This window comes from Amia ocellicauda, chromosome 20 (genome assembly GCF_036373705.1).
Source record: "Amia ocellicauda isolate fAmiCal2 chromosome 20, fAmiCal2.hap1, whole genome shotgun sequence".
NCBI classification, from domain to species: domain Eukaryota; kingdom Metazoa; phylum Chordata; class Actinopteri; order Amiiformes; family Amiidae; genus Amia; species Amia ocellicauda.
In genome coordinates, this window is record NC_089869.1 from 474,812 (window position 1) to 497,127 (window position 22,316).

Consider the following 22,316-nt stretch of genomic DNA (forward strand, 5'->3'; position numbering starts at 1 on the left):
GGATGAACGAGGAATAAGTACCGATGAGACTTAGATCTGGGGATTACTAAGTCACGGGTTACAGTAACGTCCGGATGGGACGATGTAATCATTGTCTTCTTTGCAGAACGAGGAAAATGCATTGGCCGGGAATCGAACCCGGGCCTCCCGCGTGGCAGGCGAGAATTCTTCCACTGAACAACCAATGCTCAGGTTATGAAAATATTAAGTGGTTGAATGGGAAAGAAGTACCAATCATTAAAGATAATTGGATAGATGAGTGAGTGAGTGAGACAGACACAAATGTGTGGTTGTTGCAATTATTTGCCATCCTCTACTATATAGAACGGGGAAAACCATTGGCGCGAATCAAGCAAAGGCCTCCCGAGTGGCAGGTGAGATCTCTACCACTGTTTGACCAATGCTCAGGTGACAAGGGTTTCAAGTGGATGAACGAGGAATAAGTACCGATGAGACTTAGATCTCGGGATTACTAAGTCACTGGTTACAATAACGTCCGGATGGGACGATGTAATCATTGTCTTCTTTGCAGAACGAGGAAAATGCATTGGCCGGGAATCGAACCCAGGCCTCCCGCGTGGCAGGCGAGAACTCTATCACTGAACAACCAATGCTCAGGTTATGAAAATCTTAAGTGGTTGAATGGGAAAGAAGTACTAATCATTATAGATAATTGGATAGATGAGTGAGTGAGTGAGACAGACACAAATGTCTGGTTGTTGCAATTATTTGCCATCCTCTACTATATAGAACGGGGAAAACCATTGGCCGCGAATCAAGCAAAGGCCTCCCGAGTGGCAGGTGAGGTCTCTACGTCTGTAGGACCAATGCTCAGGTGACAAGGGTTTCGAGTAGTTGAACAAGGAATAAGTAACAATCATTATAGATAGATGAGTGAGTGAGTGACAGAGAGAGAGAGACAAATGTCTGGTTGTTACAATAATAGCCAACCTCTTCTATATAGAACGGAGAAAAAAATTGGCCGCGAGTCAAGCAGACACCTCCCGAGTGGCAGGTGAGATCTCTACCACTGTAGGACCAATTCTCAGGTGATAAGTGTTTGAACCGGCTGAAGGAGGAATAAGTACCAATCAGAACTTTAACCCATAAAACATGAATGATGCAGCCAACACGAGCCAATGAGGCACAGACGAACCTCTGGATGGCACGATGCAGTCATCGTCGTCTATGCAGAAGGAGGAAAAAGTACCAATCAGACCCAGACCTCAGGATTACTAAGACGCGGGTATCAGGAACGTCCAGATGGGACGAAGTAGAAAGAAGTACCAATCATTATAAATAGATGACTGAGTTAGTGAGAGAGAGAGACAGAAAGACACAAATGTCTGGTTGATACAATAATAGCCATCCTCTTCTACATAGAATTGGGAAAACCATTGGCTGCGAATCAAGCAACAACCTCCCAAGTGGAAGGTGAGATCTCTACCACTGTTGGACCAATGGTCAGGTCACAAGGGTTTCAAATGGTTGAAAGAGGAATAAGTACCAATCAGACCCAGACCTCGGGATAACTAAGGCACGGGAAACAGGAACGTCCGGATGGGACGATGTAGAAAGAGGTACCAATCTTTATAGATAGATGAGTGAGTGAGAGAGAGAGACAGACACAAATGTCTGGTTGTTGCAATTATTTGCCATCCTGTTCTATATAGAACGGGGAAAACCATTGGCCGCGAATCGAGCAATGAATTCCTGCGTGGCAGCTGAGATCTCTACCACTGTAGGACCAATGCTCAGGTGACAAGGGTATCAAGTGGATGAACGAGGAATAAGTACCAATCAGACCAAGACCTCGGGATTACTAAGGCGCGGGAAACAGGAACGTCCGGATGGGATGATGTAGAAAGAAGTACCAATCATTATAGATAGATGAGTGAGTGAGTGAAAGAGAGAGAGAGACAGACACAAATGTCTGGTTGTTACAGTAATAGCCATCCTCTTCTACATAGAATGGGGAAAACCATTGGCAGCGAATCAAGCAACAACCTCCCGAGTGGAAGGTGAGATCTCTACCACTGTCGGACCAATGGTCAGGTGACAAGGGTTTCAAATGGTTGAACGATGAATAAGTACCAATCAGACTTAGACCTCGGGATAACTAAGGCACGGGAAACAGGAACGTCCGGATGGGACGATGTAGAAAGAGGTACCAATCTCTATAGATAGATGAGTGAGTGAGAGAGAGAGACAGACACAAATGTCTGGTTGTTACAATAATAGCCATCCTCTTCTACATAGAATGGGGAAAACCATTGGCCGCGAATCAAGCAACAACCTCCCTAGTGGAAGGTGAGATCTCTACCACTGTCGGACCAATGGTCAGGTGACAAGGGTTTCAAATGGTTGAACGATGAATAAGTACCAATCAGACTTAGACCTCAGGATTACTAAGGCGCGGGTATCAGGAACGTCCAGATGGGACGAAGTAGAAAGAAGTACCAATCATTATAAATAGATGACTGAGTTAGTGAGAGAGAGAGACAGACACAAATGTCTGGTTGTTACAATAATTCCCATCCTCTTCTATATAGAACGGAGAAAAAAATTGGCCACGAATCAAGCAGACACCTCCGAGTGGCAGGTGAGATCTCTACCACTGTAGGACCAATGCTCAGGTCACAAGGGTTTCAAATGGTTGAAAGAGGAATAAGTACCAATCAGACCCAGACCTCGGGATAACTAAGGCACGGGAAACAGGAACGTCCGGATGGGACGATGTAGAAAGAGGTACCAATCTTTATAGATAGATGAGTGAGTGAGAGAGAGAGACAGACACAAATGTCTGGTTGTTGCAATTATTTGCCATCCTGTTCTATATAGAACGGGGAAAACCATTGGCCGCGAATCGAGCAATGAATTCCTGCGTGGCAGCTGAGATCTCTACCACTGTAGGACCAATGCTCAGGTGACAAGGGTATCAAGTGGATGAACGAGGAATAAGTACCAATCAGACCAAGACCTCGGGATTACTAAGGCGCGGGAAACAGGAACGTCCGGATGGGATGATGTAGAAAGAAGTACCAATCATTATAGATAGATGAGTGAGTGAGTGAAAGAGAGAGAGAGACAGACACAAATGTCTGGTTGTTACAGTAATAGCCATCCTCTTCTACATAGAATGGGGAAAACCATTGGCAGCGAATCAAGCAACAACCTCCCGAGTGGAAGGTGAGATCTCTACCACTGTCGGACCAATGGTCAGGTGACAAGGGTTTCAAATGGTTGAACGATGAATAAGTACCAATCAGACTTAGACCTCGGGATAACTAAGGCACGGGAAACAGGAACGTCCGGATGGGACGATGTAGAAAGAGGTACCAATCTCTATAGATAGATGAGTGAGTGAGAGAGAGAGACAGACACAAATGTCTGGTTGTTACAATAATAGCCATCCTCTTCTACATAGAATGGGGAAAACCATTGGCCGCGAATCAAGCAACAACCTCCCTAGTGGAAGGTGAGATCTCTACCACTGTCGGACCAATGGTCAGGTGACAAGGGTTTCAAATGGTTGAACGATGAATAAGTACCAATCAGACTTAGACCTCAGGATTACTAAGGCGCGGGTATCAGGAACGTCCAGATGGGACGAAGTAGAAAGAAGTACCAATCATTATAAATAGATGACTGAGTTAGTGAGAGAGAGAGACAGACACAAATGTCTGGTTGTTACAATAATAGCCATCCTCTTCTATATAGATCGGGGATAACCATTGTCCGCGAATCAAGCAACAACCTCCCGAGTGGCCGGTGAGATCGCTACCACTGGCGGACCAATGCTCAGGTGACAAGGGTTTCAAGTGGATGAAAGAGGAATAAGTTCCAATCATACCCAGACCTCGGGATAACTAAGGCACTGGAAACAGGAACGTCCGGATGGGACAATGTAGAAAGAGGTACCAATCTTTATAGATAGATGAGTGAGTGAGAGAGAGAGACAGACACAAATGTCTGGTTATTACAATAATAGCCATTTTCTTCTACATAGAATGGGGAAAACCATTGGCCGCGAATCAAGCAACAACCTCCCGAGTGGAAGGTGAGATATCTACCACTGTAGCACAAATGCTCAGGTGACAAGGGTTTCAAGTGGATGAACGAGGAATAAGTAACGATGAGACTTAGATCTCGGGATTACTAAGTCACAGGTTACAGTAACGTCCGGATGGGATGATGTAGAAAGAAGTACCAATCATTATAGATAGATGTGTGAGTGAGTGAAAGAGAGAGAGAGAGACAGACACAAATGTCTGGTTGTTACAATAATTCCCATCCTCTTCTATATTGAACGGAGAAAAAAATTGGCCACGAATCAAGCAGACATCTCCGAGTGGCAGGTGAGATCTCTACCACTGTAGGACCAATTCTCAGGTGATAGGTGTTTGAACCGGCTGAAGGAGGAATAAGTACCAATCAGAACTTTAACCCATAAAACATGAATGATGCAGCCAACACGAGCCAATGAGGCATAGACGAACCTCTGGATGGCACGATGCAGTCATCATCGTCTATGCAGAAGGAGGAAAAAGTACCAATCAGACCCAGACCTCAGGATTACAAAGGCGCGGGTATCAGGAACGTCCAGATGGGACGAAGTAGAAAGAAGTACCAATCATTATAAATAGATGACAGAGTAAGTGAGAGAGAGAGAGAGACAGACACAAATGTCTGGTTGTTGCAATGATTTGCCATCCTCTACTATATAGAACGAGGAAAACCATTGGCCGCGAATCAAGCAAAGGCCCCCCGAGTGGCAGGTGAGGTCTCTACGTCTGTAGGACCAATGCTCAGGTGACAAGGGTTTCGAGTAGTTGAACAAGGAATAAGTAACAATCATTATAGATAGATGAGTGAGTGAGTGACAGAGAGAGAGAGACAATTGTCTGGTTGTTACAATAATAGCTAACCTCTTCTATATAGAACGGAGAAAAAAATTGGCCGCGAATCAAGCAGACACCTCCCGAGTGGCAGGTGAGATCTCTACCACTGTAGGACCAATTCTCAGGTGATAAGTGTTTGAACCGGCTGAAGGAGGAATAAGTACCAATCAGAACTTTAACCCATAAAACATGAATGATGCAGCCAACACGAGCCAATGAGGCACAGACGAACCTCTGGATGGCACGATGCAGTCATCGTCGTCTATGCAGAAGGAGGAAAACGTACCAATCAGACCCAGACCTCAGGATTACTAAGGCGCGGGTATCAGGAACGTCCAGATGGGACGAAGTAGAAAGAAGTACCAATCATTATAAATAGATGACTGAGTTAGTGAGAGAGAGAGACAGACACAAATGTCTGGTTGTTACAATAATAGCCATCTTCTTCTATATAGATCGAGGATAACCATTGGCCGCGAATCAAGCAACAACCTCCCGAGTGGCAGGTGAGATCTCTAATACTGTCGGACCAATGGTCAGGTGACAAGGGTTTGAAATGGTTGAACGATGAATAAGTACCAATCAGACCAAGACCTCGGGATTACTAAGGCGCGGGAAACAGGAACGTCCGGATGGGATGATGTAGAAAGAAGTACCAATCATTATAGATAGATGAGTGAGTGAGTGAAAGAGAGAGAGAGAGACAGACACAAATGTCTGGTTGTTACAATAATTCCCATCCTCTTCTATATAGAACGGAGAAAAAAATTGGCCACGAATCAAGCAGACACCTCCGAGTGGCAGGTGAGATCTCTACCACTGTAGGACCAATTCTCAGGTGATAGGTGTTTGAACCGGGTGAAGGAGGAATAAGTACCAATCAGAACTTTAACCCATAAAACATGAATGATGCAGCCAACACGAGCCAATGAGGCACAGACGAACCTCTGGATGGCACGATGCAGTCATCATCGTCTATGCAGAAGGAGGAAAAAGTACCAATCAGACCCAGACCTCAGGATTACAAAGGCGCGGGTATCAGGAACGTCCAGATGGGACGAAGTAGAAAGAAGTACCAATCATTATAAATAGATGACAGAGTAAGTGAGAGAGATAGAGAGACAGACACAAATGTCTGGTTGTTACAATAATAGCCATCCTCTTCTATATAGATCGAGGATAACCATTGGCCGTGAATCAAGCAACAACCTCCCGAGTGGCAGGTGAGATCTCTACCACTGTCGGACCAATGGTCAGGTGACAAGGGTTTGAAATGGTTGAACGATGAATAAGTACCAATCAGACCAAGACCTCGGGATTACTAAGGCACTGGAAACAGGAACGTCCGGATGGGACGATGTAGAAAGAGGTACCAATCTTTATAGATAGATGAGTGAGTGAGAGAGAGAGACAGACACAAATGTCTGGTTGTTACAATAATAGCCATCCTCTTCTAAATAGAATGGGGAAAACCATGGGCCGCGAATCAAGCAACAACCTCCCGAGTGGAAGGTGAGATATCTACCACTGTAGCACAAATGCTCAGGTGACAAGGGTTTCAAGTGGATGAACGAGGAATAAGTACCGATGAGACTTAGATCTCGGGATTACTAAGTCACAGGTTACAGTAACGCCCGTATGGGACGATGTAATCATTGTCTTCTTGCAGAACGAGGAAAATGCATTGGCCGGGAATCGAACCCGGGCCTCCCGCGTGGCAGGCGAGAATTCTACCACTGAACAACCAATGCTCAGGTTATGAAAATCTTAAGTGGTTGAATGGGAAAGAAGTACTAATCATTATAGATAATAGGATAGATGAGTGAGTGAGTGAGACAGACACAAATGTCTGGTTGTTGCAATTATTTGCCATCCTCTACTATATAGAACGAGGAAAACCATTGGCCGCGAATCAAGTAAAGGCCTCCCGAGTGGCAGGTGAGGTCTCTACGTCTGTAGGACCAATGCTCAGGTGACAAGGGTTTCGAGTAGTTGAACAAGGAATAAGTAACAATCATTATAGATAGATGAGTGAGTGAGTGAAAGAGAGAGAGAGACAGACACAAATGTCTGTTTGTTACAATAATAGCCATCCTCTTCTACATAGAATGGGGAAAACCATTGGCCGCGAATCAAGCAAAACCTCCCTAGTGGAAGGTGAGATCTCTACCACTGTCGGACCAGTGGTCAGGTGACAAGGGTTTCAAATGGTTGAACGATGAATAAGTACCAATCAGACTTAGACCTCAGGATTACTAAGGCGCGGGTATCAGGAACGTCCAGATGGGACGAAGTAGAAAGAAGTACCAATCATTATAAATAGATGACTGAGTTAGTGAGAGAGAGAGACAGACACAAATGTCTGGTTGTTACAATAATAGCCATCCTCTTCTATATAGATCGGGGATAACCATTGTCCGCGAATCAAGCAACAACCTCCCGAGTGGCCGGTGAGATCGCTACCACTGGCGGACCAATGCTCAGGTGACAAGGGTTTCAAGTGGATGAAAGAGGAATAAGTTCCAATCATACCCAGACCTCGGGATAACTAAGGCACTGGAAACAGGAACGTCCGGATGGGACGATGTAGAAAGAGGTACCAATCTTTATAGATAGATGAGTGAGTGAGAGAGAGAGACAGACACAAATGTCTGGTTGTTACAATAATAGCCATCCTCTTCTACATAGAATGGGGAAAACCATTGGCCGCGAATCAAGCAACAACCTCCCGAGTGGAAGGTGAGATATCTACCACTGTAGCACAAATGCTCAGGTGACAAGGGTTTCAAGTGGATGAAAGAGGAATAAGTAACGATGAGACTTAGATCTCGGGATTACTAAGTCACAGGTTACAGTAACGTCCGGATGGGATGATGTAGAAAGAAGTACCAATCATTATAGATAGATGAGTGAGTGAGTGAAAGAGAGAGAGAGAGACAGACACAAATGTCTGGTTGTTACAATAATTCCCATCCTCTTCTATATAGAACGGAGAAAAAAATTGGCCACGAATCAAGCAGACACCTCCGAGTGGCAGGTGAGATCTCTACCACTGTAGGACCAATGCTCAGGTGACAAGTGTTTGAACCGGCTGAAGGAGGAATAAGTACCAATCAGAACTTTAACCCATAAAACATGAATGATGCAGCCAACACGAGCCAATGAGGCACAGACGAACCTCTGGATGTCACGATGCAGTCATCGTCGTCTATGCAGAAGGAGGAAAAAGTACCAATCAGACCCAGACCTCGGGATAACTAAGGCACGGGAAACAGGAACGTCCGGATGGGACGATGTAGAAAGAGGTACCAATCTTTTTAGATAGATGAGTGAGTGAGAGAGAGAGACAGACACAAATGTCTGGTTGTTGCAATTATTTGCCATCCTGTTCTATATAGAACGGGGAAAACCATTGGCCGCGAATCGAGCAATGAATTCCTGCGTGGCAGCTGAGATCTCTACCACTGTAGGACCAATGCTCAGGTGACAAGGGTATCAAGTGGATGAACGAGGAATAAGTACCAATCAGACCAAGACCTCGGGATTACTAAGGCGCGGGAAACAGGAACGTCCGGATGGGATGATGTAGAAAGAAGTACCAATCATTATAGATAGATGAGTGAGTGAGTGAAAGAGAGAGAGAGACAGACACAAATGTCTGGTTGTTACAATAATAGCCATCCTCTTCTACATAGAATGGGGAAAACCATTGGCCGCGAATCAAGCAACAACCTCCCGAATGGAAGGTGAGATCTCTACCACTGTCGGACCAATGGTCAGGTGACAAGGGTTTCAAATGGTTGAACGATGAATAAGTACCAATCAGACTTAGACCTCGGGATAACTAAGGCACGGGAAACAGGAACGTCCGGATGGGACGAATTAGAAAGAGGTACCAATCTCTATAGATAGATGAGTGAGTGAGAGAGAGAGACAGACACAAATGTCTGGTTGTTACAATAATAGCCATCCTCTTCTACATAGAATGGGGAAAACCATTGGCCGCGAATCAAGCAACAACCTCCCGAGTGGATGGTGAGATCTCTACTGCTGTAGCACAAATGCTCAGGTGACAAGGGTTTCAAGTGGATGAAAGAGGAATAAGTACCGATGAGACTTAGATCTCGGGATTACTAAGTCACGGGTTACAGTAACGTCCGGATGGGACGATGTAATCATTTTCTTCTTTGGAGAACGAGGAAAATGTATTGGCCGGGAATCGAACACGGGACTCCCGCGTGGCAGGTGAGGTCTCTACGTCTGTAGGACCAATGCTCAGGTGACAAGGGTTTCGAGTAGTTGAACAAGGAATAAGTATCAATCATTATAGATAGATGACTGAGTGAGTGACAGAGAGAGAGAGACAAATGTCTGGTTGTTACTATAATAGCTAACTTCTTCTATATAGAACGGAGAAAAAAATTGGCCGCGAATCAAGCAACAACCTCCCGAGTGGAAGGTGAGATATCTACCACTGTAGCACAAATGCTCAGGTGACAAGGGTTTCAAGTGGATGAACGAGGAATAAGTTCCAATCAAACCCAGACCTCGGGATAACTAGGGCACGGGAAACAGGAACGTCTGGATGGGACGATGTAGAAAGAGGTACCAATCTTTACAGATAGATGAGTGAGTGAGAGAGAGAGAGAGACAGACACAAATGTCTGGTTGTTACAATAATAGCCATCCTCTTCTACATAGAATGGGGAAAACCATTGGCCGCGAATCAAGCAACAACCTCCCGTGTGGCAGGTGAGATCTCTACCACTGTAGCACAAATGCTCAGGTGACAAGGGTTTCAAGTGGATGAACGAGGAATAAGTACCGATGAGACTTAGATCTCGGGATTACTAAGTCACGGGTTACAGTAACGTCCGGATGGGACGATGTAATCATTTTCTTCTTTGGAGAACGAGGAAAATGTATTGGCCGGGAATCGAACACGGGACTCCCGCGTGGCAGGTGAGGTCTCTACGTCTGTAGGACCAATGCTCAGGTGACAAGGGTTTCGAGTAGTTGAACAAGGAATAAGTATCAATCATTATAGATAGATGACTGAGTGAGTGACAGAGAGAGAGAGACAAATGTCTGGTTGTTACTATAATAGCTAACTTCTTCTATATAGAACGGAGAAAAAAATTGGCCGCGAATCAAGCAACAACCTCCCGAGTGGAAGGTGAGATATCTACCACTGTAGCACAAATGCTCAGGTGACAAGGGTTTCAAGTGGATGAACGAGGAATAAGTTCCAATCAAACCCAGACCTCGGGATAACTAGGGCACGGGAAACAGGAACGTCTGGATGGGACGATGTAGAAAGAGGTACCAATCTTTACAGATAGATGAGTGAGTGAGAGAGAGAGAGAGACAGACACAAATGTCTGGTTGTTACAATAATAGCCATCCTCTTCTACATAGAATGGGGAAAACCATTGGCCGCGAATCAAGCAACAACCTCCCGTGTGGCAGGTGAGATCTCTACCACTGTAGCACAAATGCTCAGGTGACAAGGGTTTCAAGTGGATGAACGAGGAATAAGTACCGATGAGACTTAGATCTCGGGATTACTAAGTCATGGTTACAGTAACGCCCGTATGGGACGATGTAATCATTGTCTTCTTTGCAGAACGAGGAAAATGCATTGGCCGGGAATCGAACACGGGACTCACGCGTGGCAGGTGAGATCTCTACGTCTGTAGGACCAATGCTCAGGTGACAAGGGTTTCGAGTAGTTGAACAAGGAATAAGTAACAATCATTATAGATAGATGAGTGAGTGAGTGACAGAGAGAGAGAGACAAATGTCTGGTTGTTACAATAATAGCTAACCTCTTCTATATAGAACGGAGAAAAAAATTGGCCGCGAATCAAGCAGACACCTCCCGAGTGGCAGGTGAGATCTCTACCACTGTAGGACCAATGCTCAGGTGACAAGTGTTTGAACCGGCTGAAGGAGGAATAAGTACCAATCAGAACTTTAACCCATAAAACATGAATGATGCAGCCAACACGAGCCAATGAGGCACAGACGAACCTCTGGATGGCACGATGCAGTCATCGTCGTCTATGCAGAAGGAGGAAAACGTACCAATCAGACCCAGACCTCGGGATAACTAAGGCACGGGAAACAGGAACGTCCGGATGGGACGATGTAGAAAGAGGTACCAATCTTTATAGATAGATGAGTGAGTGAGAGAGAGAGACAGACACAAATGTCTGGTTGTTGCAATTATTTGCCATCCTGTTCTATATAGAACGGGGAAAACCATTGGCCGCGAATCGAGCAATGAATTCCTGCGTGGCAGCAGAGATCTCTACCACTGTAGGACCAATGCTCAGGTGACAAGGGTATCAAGTGGATGAACGAGGAATAAGTACCAATCAGACCAAGACCTCGGGATTACTAAGGCGCGGGAAACAGGAACGTCCGGATGGGATGATGTAGAAAGAAGTACCAATCATTATAGATAGATGAGTGAGTGAGTGAAAGAGAGAGAGAGACAAACACAAATCTCTGGTTGTTACAATAATAGCTATCCTCTTCTATATAGATCGAGGATAACCATTGGCCGCGAATCAAGCAACAACCTCCCGAGTGGATGGTGAGATCTCTACCACTGTAGCACAAATGCTCAAGTGACAAGGGTTTGAAATGGTTGAACGATGAATAAGTACCAATCAGACCAAGACCTCGGGATTACTAAGGCGCGGGAAACAGGAACGTACGTATGGGATGATGTAGAAAGAGGTACCAATCTTTATAGATAGATGAGTGAGTGAGAGAGAGAGACAGACACAAATGTCTGGTTGATGCAATTATTTGCCATCCTCTACTACATAGAACGGGGAAAACCATTGGCCGCGAATCAAGCAAAGGCCTCCCGAGTAGCAGGTGAGGTCTCTACGTCTGTAGGACCAATGCTCAGGTGACAAGGGTTTCGAGTGGTTGAACAAGGAATAAGTAACAATCATTATAGATAGATGAGTGAGTGAGTGACAGAGAGAGAGAGACACAAATGTCTGGTTGTTACAATAATAGCCATCCTCTTCTATATAGATCGAGGATAACCATTGGCCGCGAATCAAGCAACAACCTCCCGAGTGGCAGGTGAGATCTCAACCACTGTCGGACCAATGGTCAGGTGACAAGGGTTTGAAATGGTTGAACGATGAATAAGTACCAATCAGACCAAGTCCTCGGGATTACTAAGGCGCGGGAAACAGGAACGTCCGGATGGGATGATGTAGAAAGAAGTACCAATCATTATAGATAGATGAGTGAGTGAGTGAAAGAGAGAGAGAGACAGACACAAATCTCTGGTTGTTACAATAATAGCCATCCTCTTCTATATAGATCGAGGATAACCATTGGCCGCGAATCAAGCAACAACCTCCCGAGTGGATGGTGAGATCTCTACCACTGTAGCACAAATGCTCAAGTGACAAGGGTTTTAAGTGGATGAACGAGGAATAAGTACCGATGAGACTTAGACCTCGGGATTACTAAGGCACGGGAAACAGGAACGTCTGGATGGGACGATGTAGAAAGAGGTACCAATCTTTACAGATAGATGAGTGAGTGAGAGAGAGAGAGAGACAGACACAAATGTCTGGTTGTTACAATAATAGCCATCCTCTTCTACATAGAATGGGGAAAACCATTGGCCGCGAATCAAGCAACAACCTCCCGAGTGGAAGGTAAGATCTCTACCACTGTTGGACCAATGGTCAGGTGACAAGGGTTTCAAATGGTTGAACGATGAATAAGTACCAATCAGACCCAGACCTCAGGATTACTAAGGCGCGGGTATCAGGAACGTCCAGATGGGACGAAGTAGAAAGAAGTACCAATCATTATAAATAGATGACTGAGTTAGTGAGAGAGAGAGACAGACACAAATGTCTGGTTGTTACAATAATAGCCATCCTCTTCTATATAGATCGAGGATAACCATTGGCCGCGAATCAAGCAACAACCTCCCGAGTGGCAGGTGAGATCTCTACCACTGTCGGACCAATGGTCAGGTGACAAGGGTTTGAAATGGTTGAACGATGAATAAGTACCAATCAGACCAAGACCTCGGGATTACTAAGGCGCGGGAAACAGGAACGTCCGGATGGGATGATGTAGAAAGAAGTACCAATCATTATAGATAGATGAGTGAGTGAGTGAAAGAAAGAGAGAGACAGACACAAATGTCTGGTTGTTACAATAATAGCCATCCTGTTCTATATTGATCGAGGATAACCATTGGCCGCGAATCAAGCAACAACCTCCCGAGTGGCAGGTGAGATCTCTACTACTGTCGGACCAATGGTCAGGTGACAAGGGTTTGAAGTGGTTGAACGATGAATAAGTACCAATCAGACCAAGACCTCGGGATTACTAAGGCGCGGGAAACAGGAACGTACGTATGGGATGATGTAGAAAGAGGTACCAATCTTTATAGATAGATGAGTGAGTGAGAGAGAGAGACAGACACAAATGTCTGGTTGTTGCAATTATTTGCCATCCTGTTCTATATAGAACGGGGAAAACCATTGGCCGCGAATCAAGCAATGAATTCCCGCGTGGCAGCTGAGATCTCTACCACTGTGGGACCAATGCTCAGGTGACATGGGTTTCAAATGGTTGAAAGAGGAATAAGTTCCAATCATACCCAGACCTCGGGATAACTAGGGCACGGGAAACAGGAACGTCTGGATGGGACGATGTAGAAAGAGGTACCAATCTTTACAGATAGATGAGTGAGTGAGAGAGAGAGAGAGACACACAAATTTCTGGTTGTTACAATAATAGCCATCCTCTTCTACATAGAATGGGGAAAACCATTGGCCGCGAATCAAGCAACAACCTCCCGAGTGGAAGGTGAGATCTCTACCACTGTTGGACCAATGGTCAGGTGACAAGGGTTTCAAATGGTTGAACGATGAATAAGTACCAATCAGACCCAGACCTCAGGATTACTAAGGCGCGGGTATCAGGAACGTCCAGATGGGATGAAGTAGAAAGAAGTACCAATCATTATTAATAGATGACTGAGTTAGTGAGAGAGAGAGACAGACACAAATGTCTGGTTGTTACTATAATAGCCATCCTCTTCTACATAGAATGGGGAAAACCATTGGCCGCGAATCAAGCAACAACCTCCCGAGTGGCAGGTGAGATCTCTACCACTGTAGCACAAATGCTCAGGTGACAAGGGTTTCAAGTGGATGAAAGAGGAATAAGTACCGATGAGACTCAGATCTCGGGATTACTAAGTCACGGGTTACAGTAACGTCCGGATGGGACGATGTAATCATTGTCTTCTTTGCAGAACGAGAAAAATGCATTGGCCGGGAATCGAACCCGGGCCTCCCACGTGGCAGGCGAGAATTCTACCACTGAACAGCCAATGCTCAGGTTATGAAAATCTTAAGTGGTTGAATGGGAAAGAAGTACCAATCATTATAGATAATAGGATAGATGAGTGAGTGAGTGAGACAGACACAAATGTCTGGTTGTTGCAATTATTTGCCATCCTCTACTATATAGAACGAGGAAAACCATTGGCCACGAATCAAGCAAAGGCCTCCCGAGTGGCAGGTGAGGTCTCTACGTCTGTAGGACCAATGCTCAGGTGACAAGGGTTTCGAGTAGTTGAACAAGGAATAAGTAACAATCATTATAGATAGATGAGTGAGTGAGTGACAGAGAGAGAGAGACAAATGTCTGGTTGTTACAATAATAGCTAACCTCTTCTATATAGAACGGAGAAAAAAATTGGCCGCGAATCAAGCAGACACCTCCCGAGTGGCAGGTGAGATCTCTACCACTGTAGGACCAATTCTCAGGTGATAAGTGTTTGAACCGGCTGAAGGAGGAATAAGTACCAATCAGAACTTTAACCCATAAAACATGAATGATGCAGCCAACACGAGCCAATGAGGCACAGACGAACCTCTGGATGGCACGATGCAGTCATCGTCGTCTATGCAGAAGGAGGAAAAAGTACCAATCAGACCTAGACCTCAGGATTACTAAGGCGCGGGTATCAGGAACGTCCAGATGGGACGAAGTAGAAAGAAGTACCAATCATTATAAATAGATGACTGAGTTAGTGAGAGAGAGAGACAGAAAGACACAAATGTCTGGTTGTTACAATAATAGCCATCCTCTTCTATATAGATCGAGGATAACCATTGGCCGCGAATCAAGCAACAACCTCCCGAGTGGCAGGTGAGATCTCTACCACTGTCGGACCAATGCTCAGGTGACAAGGGTTTCAAGTGGATGAAGGAGGAATAAGTACCGATGAGACTTAGATCTCGGGATTACTAAGTCACGGGTTACAGTAACGTCCGGATGGGACGATGTAATCATTGTCTTCTTTGCAGAACGAGGAAAATGCATTGGCCGGGAATCGAACACGGGCCTCCCGCGTGGCAGGCGAGAATTCTACCACTGAACAACCAATGCTCAGGTTATGAAAATCTTAAGTGGTTCAATGGAAAAGAAGTACCAATCATTAAAGATAATTGGATAGATGAGTGAGTGAGTGAGAGAGACACAAATCTCTGGTTGTTGCAATTATTTGCCATCCTCTACTATATAGAACGGGGAAAACCATTGGCTGCGAATCAAGCAAAGGCCTCCCGAGTGGCAGGTGAGGTCTCTATGTCTGTAGGACCAATGCTCAGGTGACAAGCGTTTCGAGTAGTTGAACAAGGAATAAGTAACAATCATTATAGATAGATGAGTGAGTGAGTGAAAGAGAGAGAGAGACAGACACAAATGTCTGGTTGTTACAATAATAGCCATCCTCTTCTATATAGATCGAGGATAACCATTGGCCGCGAATCAAGCAACAACCTCCCGAGTGGCAGGTGAGATCTCTACCACTGTCGGACCAATGGTCATGTGACAAGGGTTTGAAATGGTTGAACGATGAATAAGTACCAATCAGACCAAGACCTCGGGATTACTAAGGCGCGGGAAACAGGAATGTCCGGATGGGATGATGTAGAAAGAAGTACCAGTCATTATAGATAGATGAGTGAGTGAGTGAAAGAGAGAGAGAGACAGACACAAATGTCTGGTTGTTACAATAATAGCCATCCTCTTCTACATAGAATGGGGAAAACCATTGGCCGCGAATCAAGCAACAACCTCCCGAGTGGCGGGTGAGATCTCTACCACTGTCGGACTAATGCTCAGGTGACAAGGGTTTCAAGTGGATGAACGAGGAATAAGTACCGATGAGACTTAGATCTCGGGATTACTAAGTCACGGGTTACAGTAACGTCCGGATGGGACGAGGTTATCATTGACTTCTTTGCAGAACGAGGAAAATGCATAGGCCGGGAATCGAATCCGGGCCTCCCGCGTGGCAGGCGAGAATTCTACCACTGAACAACCAATGCTCAGGTTATGAAAATCTTAAGTGGTTGAATGGGAGAGAAGTACTAATCATTAAAGATAATAGGAAAGATGAGTGAGTGAGTGAGACAGACACAAATGTCTGGTTGTTGCAATTATTTGCCATCCTCTACTATATAGAACGGGGAAAACCATTGGCCGCGAATCAAGCAAAGGCCTCCCGAGTGGCAGGTGAGGTCTCTACGTCTGTAGGACCAATGCTCAGGTGACAAGGGTTTCGAGTAGTTGAACAAGGAATAAGTAACAATCATTATAGATAGATGAGTGAGTGAGTGACAGAGAGAGAGAGACAAACGTCTGGTTGTTACAATAATAGCCAACCTCTTCTATATAGAACGGAGAAAAAAATTGGCCGCGAATCAAGCAGACACCTCCCGAGTGGCAGGTGAGATCTCTACCACTGTAGGACCAATTCTCAGGTGATAAGTGTTTGAACCGGCTGAAGGAGGAATAAGTACCAATCAGAACTTTAACCCATAAAACATGAATGATGCAGCCAACACGAGCCAGTGAGGCACTATTTTTATTGAATTTAGTATTTTTCATTTCATAAAATAATAACAATTCAATTTTTTTAATACTTGTGATTAAAATCATTAAAATATCAGTCCTTAAAATCACTTAAAAAATTTTAAAATCTTTGTGATTTTAACAAGGAACAAAACAATTAACTTAAAAATAAACGTGCCCTAAACAACAAAACAAATGTGATAAAAGCAAAAACTGCTCACCAACATAAAGGTCAAATACATTGAAAATAACTGAAAATGCATTGAACAAAATAAAGAAACAATTAAAAAGGGAAAAATAAAAAACAAACAAAAAAGGTCCAATGCATTTTAAATTAAACCCAAAACCGTCAATGTATTTGACAAAAGAATATAACAAAACTTAAACCAAAAAACCCTAAACAATGTGATTTAAAAGCAACTAAATCTTTAAAAACAATTAAGATTCTTTTTTTAAAATCTTTTTTTTTTTTTTTTAAAAACAATCATCCATAAAATCTTTAAGAGATCTTGGACTCGGGCTCCAGCAGGGGGAACTGACCGTCCCCGGAGGTGGGTCCCGTCATGGGATCCTGAGCTCCCCCAGATCTTGTATGTGCCAGTTCTTATAGGCTTCCTCCTTGCCCCTCTGATGGACCTCCAGATTGACATAGTCTCTTACGAACACCATGCCCCTCCGCGCGATGACGATCGGGTCCACTCCTGCTTGTTGAACAGACAGATGTTCCGTCCCTCCCACAGTGCCTGCTTCACTGCGCAGACGACACGCCACCAGCACCTCAGGGTGGATGTTGATATTCCCCTGGCCGGACCGTACAGGATCTGCTGGGCGTCGCCCGCGCAGGAACGGCAAACCTGTGGAGGAACGGAGAAAACAGGAGCCAGACCCTGTGGGCGGAGGGGCACTCACTAAAGATGTGAGCCTCCGTCTCCTTCCCCAGGCAACCCTTATAGGGGCAGGTGTCATAAGGAGCTATGCCCCTTCTGTGCATGAACACTCGGGTGGGGAGACACCGACTCACAGCCATCCAGGAGACATCTTTCTGCGTATTCGTGAGGCAAACGTGCGTAGCGTTAGCCCAGATAAACCGGCAGGTTTCGGGAGGGAAATCTTCTATCCGGCTGGTCTCCTGGGTAGATCTCATCTGACTACAGATGGTCTTGTAATCCCAGGAGGCCAGCACGACTTTATGGAGGCCTACTTCGAGCACAAAGGCTCGGAGCGCCCTGTAGAACGGCGGGGGATCCCATGAGTGCGGCCTGGTGTTATCCATGGCGCAGAGGCCGAATGGTCTCAGGCTGCTGGCAAAATAAAAGCGGTTCATGAAACTCACTTTCTTGCCAGCAGCCTGGATGTTCTTGACCACATAGGCCAGCCCCTGCGCCTTTATCAGCCGCACAACGTCCGGGACCCCCCTGCCTCCATCCAGGGTACCCTTCACCATCTGCACTCTTTTCAGCCTCTCCATTTTGCTCCCCCAGACAAACCGAAATATAATTCGGGTCACTAATATTGCGATGACCTTGTCTGGGGGGAAGATCATTCCTACGTAGAGGAGTATCGGGAAGAGGATGGCCTTTACGACCAGCACCTTACCAGCCATCGTCAAGGTCCTTGTGCTCCAGCCGTGGATCTTCCTTTGGACCATCGCTATGGCCTCTTCCCAGCTCCGGGTGCCAGTGTTGGTCCCGTCGATCGTGATCCCCAGAACCTTGATAGACGGCTTCACAGGGAACACGGTCGGCGGCCCCGGCCGACAGGCCATGCCCTGGAGAGGTAGACCTCGCTCTTGGCCTTGTTCACAGCGGCCCCCGTCGCCCTGCAGAAGCCGTCCAGCAGTTCCTCGACCCTGGCCACGGACGGAGCGTCCGTGCAAACCACGGCCACGTCGTCCATATAGGCCAGGGCCTTCAGTTGCTCTTCGCCGGAACCCGGGAGATGGAAACCTGTCAACCGGACGTCCCGGCGGATCGCCTGCATGAACGGCTCCAAGCAGAGGACGTACAGCAGGGCCGACAGGGGACAACCCTGCCGGACCCCCGACCTGACCGGAAATGAGACCAATGAGGCACAGACGAACCTCTGGATGGCACGATGCAGTCATCGTCGTCTATGCAGAAGAAGGAAAAAGTACCAATCAGACCCAGACCTCAGGATTACTAAGGCGCGGGTATCAGGAACGTCCAGATGGGACGAAGTAGAAAGAAGTACCAATCATTATAAATAGATGACTGAGTGAGTGACAGAGAGAGACAGAAAGACACAAATGTCTGGTTGTTACAATAATAGCCATCCTCTTCTATATAGATCGAGGATAACCATTGGCCGCGAATCAAGCAACAACCTCCCGAGTGGCAGGTGAGATCTCTACCACTGTCGGACCAATGGTCAGGTGACAAGGGTTTGAAATGGTTGAACGAGGAATAAGTACCAATCAGACTTAGATCTCGGGATTACTAAATCAAGGGTTACAGTAACGTCCGGATGGGATGATGTAATCATTGTCTTCTTTGCAGAACGAGGAAAATGCATTGGCCGGGAATCGAACCCGGGCCTCCCGCGTGGCAGGCGAGAATTGTACCACTGAACAACCAATGCTCAGGTTATGAAAATCTTAAGTGGTTGAATGGGAAAGAAGTACTAATCATTAAAGATAATTGGATAGATGAGTGAGTGAGACAGACACAAATGTCTGGTTGTTGCAATTATTTGCCATCCTCTACTATATAGAACGGGGAAAACCATTGGCCGCGAATCGAGCAGACACCTCCCGAGTGGCAGGTGAGATCTCTACCACTGTAGGACCAATGCTCAGGTGACAAGTGTTTGAACCGGCTGAAGGAGGAATAAGTACCAATCAGAACTTTAACTCATAAAACATGAATGATGCAGCCAACACGAGCCAATGAGGAACAGACGAACCTCTGGATGGCACGATGCAGTCATCGTCATCTATGCTGAAGGAGGAAAAAGTACCAATCATTCCCAGACCTCGGGATAACTAAGGCACGGGAAACAGGAACGTCCGGATGGGACGATGTAGAAAGAGATACCAATCTTTTTAGATAGATGAGTGAGTGAGAGAGAGAGACAGACAAAAATGTCTGGTTTTTGCAATTATTTGCCATCCTGTTCTATATAGAACGGGGAAAACCATTGGCCGCGAATCGAGCAATGAATTCCTGCGTGGCAGCTGAGATCTCTACCACTGTAGGACCAATGCTCAGGTGACAAGGGTATCAAGTGGATGAACGAGGAATAAGTACCAATCAGACTTGGACCTCAGGATTACTAAGGCGCGGGTATCAGGAACGTCAAGATGGGACGAAGTAGAAAGAAGTACCAATCATTATAAATAGATGACTGAGTGAGTGACAGAGAGAGAGAGACAAATGTCTGGTTGTTACTATAATAGCTAACTTCTTCTATATAGAACGGAGAAAAAAATTGGCCGCGAATCAAGCAGACACCTCCCGAGTGGCAGGTGAGATCTCTACCACTGTAGGACCAATTCTCAGGTGATAAGTGTTTGAACCGGCTGGAGGAGGAATAAGTACCAATCAGAACTCTAACCCATAAAACATGAATGATGCAGCCAACACGAGCCAATGAGGCACAGACGAACCTCTGGATGGCACGATGCAGTCATCGTCATCTATGCAGAAGGAGGAAAAAGTACCAATCAGACCCAGACCTCAGGATTACTAAGGCGCGGGTATCAGGAATGTCCAGATGGGACGAAGATGAAAGAAGTACCAATCATTATAAATAGATGACTGAGTTAGTGAGAGAGAGAGAGACAGACACAAATGTCTGGTTGTTACAATAATTCCCATCCTCTTCTACATAGAATGGGGAAAACCATAAGGAATAAGTACCAATCAGACCAAGACCTCGGGATTACTAAGGCGCGGGAAACAGGAACGTCCGGATGGGACGATGTAGAAAGAAGTACCAATCATTATAGATAGATGAGTGAGTGAGTGAAAGAGAGAGAGAGACAGACACAAATGTCTGGTTGTTACAATAATAGCCATCCTCTTCTACATAGAATGGGGAAAACCATTGGCCGCGAATCAAGCAACAACCTCCCGAGTGGCAGGTGAGATCTCTACCACTGTCGGACCAATGCTCAGGTGACAAGGGTTTCAAGTGGATGAACGAGGGTAAGTACCGATGAGACTTAGATCTCGGGATTACTAAATCACGGGTTACAGTAACGTCCGGATGGGATGATGTAATCATTGTCTTCTTTGCAGAACGAGGAAAATGCATTGGCTGGGAATCGAACCCGGGCCTCCCGCGTGGCTGGCGAGAATTCTACCACTGAACAACCAATGCTCAGGTTATGAAAATTTTAAGTGGTTAAATGGGAAAGAAGTACTAATCATTAAAGATAATTGGATAGATGAGTGAGTGAGTGAGACAGACACAAATGTCTGATTGTAGCAATTATTTGCCATCCTCTACTATATAGAACGGGGAAAACCATTGGCCGCAAATCAAGCAATGAATTCCCGCGTGGCAGCTGAGATCTCTACCACTGTAGGACCAATGCTCAGGTGACAAGGGTATCAAGTGGATGAACGAGGAATAAGTACCAATCAGACTTAGACCTCAGGATTACTAAGGCGCGGGTATCAGGAAGGTCCAGATGGGACGAAGTAGAAAGAAGTACCAATCATTATAAATAGATGACTGAGTTAGTGAGAGAGAGAGACAGACACAAATGTCTGGTTGATACAATAATAGCCATCCTCTTCTATATAGATCGGGGATAACCATTGGCTGCGAATCAAGCAACAACCTCCCGAGTGGCAGGTGAGATCTCTACCACTGTAGGACCAATGCTCAGGTGACAAGGGTATCAAGTGGATGAACGAGGAATAAGTACCAATCAGACCAAGACCTCGGGATTACTAAGGCGCGGGTATCAGGAAGGTCCAGATGGGACGAAGTAGAAAGAAGTACCAATCATTATAAATAGATGACTGAGTTAGTGAGAGAGAGAGACAGACACAAATGTCTGGTTGATACAATAATAGCCATCCTCTTCTATATAGATCGGGGATAACCATTGGCTGCGAATCAAGCAACAACCTCCCGAGTGGAAGGTGAGATCTCTACCACTGTAGGACCAATGCTCAGGTGACAAGTGTTTGAACCGGCTGAAGGAGGAATAACTACCAATCAGAACTTTAACCCATAAAACATGAATGATGCAGCCAACACGAGCCAATGAGGCACAGACGAACCTCTGGATGGCACGATGCAGTCATCGTCATCTATGCTGAAGGAGGAAAAAGTACCAATCATACCCAGACCTCGGGATAACTAAGGCACGGGAAACAGGAACGTCCGGATGGGACGATGTAGAAAGAGGTACCAATCTTTATAGATAGATGAGTGAGTGAGAGAGAGAGACAGACAAAAATGTCTGGTTGTTGCAATTATTTGCCATCCTGTTCTATATAGAACGGGGAA

General features: G+C 45.6%; 8 non-coding genes across 8 annotated transcripts; all 8 read right to left on the reverse strand.

Moving 5' to 3' along the window:
* Window positions 1–117: 117 nt before the first annotated feature.
* trnag-gcc (transfer RNA glycine (anticodon GCC)) lies at window positions 118–188 on the reverse strand. The gene has a single exon. It is a non-coding gene; the product is annotated as a tRNA-Gly (tRNA).
* A 355-nt stretch (window positions 189–543) lies between these two features.
* Window positions 544–614, reverse strand: trnag-gcc (transfer RNA glycine (anticodon GCC)). Its single transcript has one exon. It is a non-coding gene; the product is annotated as a tRNA-Gly (tRNA).
* Window positions 615–6,581: 5,967 nt separating this feature from the next.
* Window positions 6,582–6,652, reverse strand: trnag-gcc (transfer RNA glycine (anticodon GCC)). The gene has a single exon. It is a non-coding gene; the product is annotated as a tRNA-Gly (tRNA).
* Window positions 6,653–14,231: 7,579 nt separating this feature from the next.
* On the reverse strand, window positions 14,232–14,302 carry trnag-gcc (transfer RNA glycine (anticodon GCC)). The gene has a single exon. It is a non-coding gene; the product is annotated as a tRNA-Gly (tRNA).
* Window positions 14,303–15,291: 989 nt separating this feature from the next.
* On the reverse strand, window positions 15,292–15,362 carry trnag-gcc (transfer RNA glycine (anticodon GCC)). Its single transcript has one exon. It is a non-coding gene; the product is annotated as a tRNA-Gly (tRNA).
* An 873-nt stretch (window positions 15,363–16,235) lies between these two features.
* Window positions 16,236–16,306, reverse strand: trnag-gcc (transfer RNA glycine (anticodon GCC)). The gene has a single exon. It is a non-coding gene; the product is annotated as a tRNA-Gly (tRNA).
* A 3,053-nt stretch (window positions 16,307–19,359) lies between these two features.
* Window positions 19,360–19,430, reverse strand: trnag-gcc (transfer RNA glycine (anticodon GCC)). Its single transcript has one exon. It is a non-coding gene; the product is annotated as a tRNA-Gly (tRNA).
* Window positions 19,431–21,102: 1,672 nt separating this feature from the next.
* On the reverse strand, window positions 21,103–21,173 carry trnag-gcc (transfer RNA glycine (anticodon GCC)). The gene has a single exon. It is a non-coding gene; the product is annotated as a tRNA-Gly (tRNA).
* Between the last annotated feature and the right edge of the window lie 1,143 nt (window positions 21,174–22,316).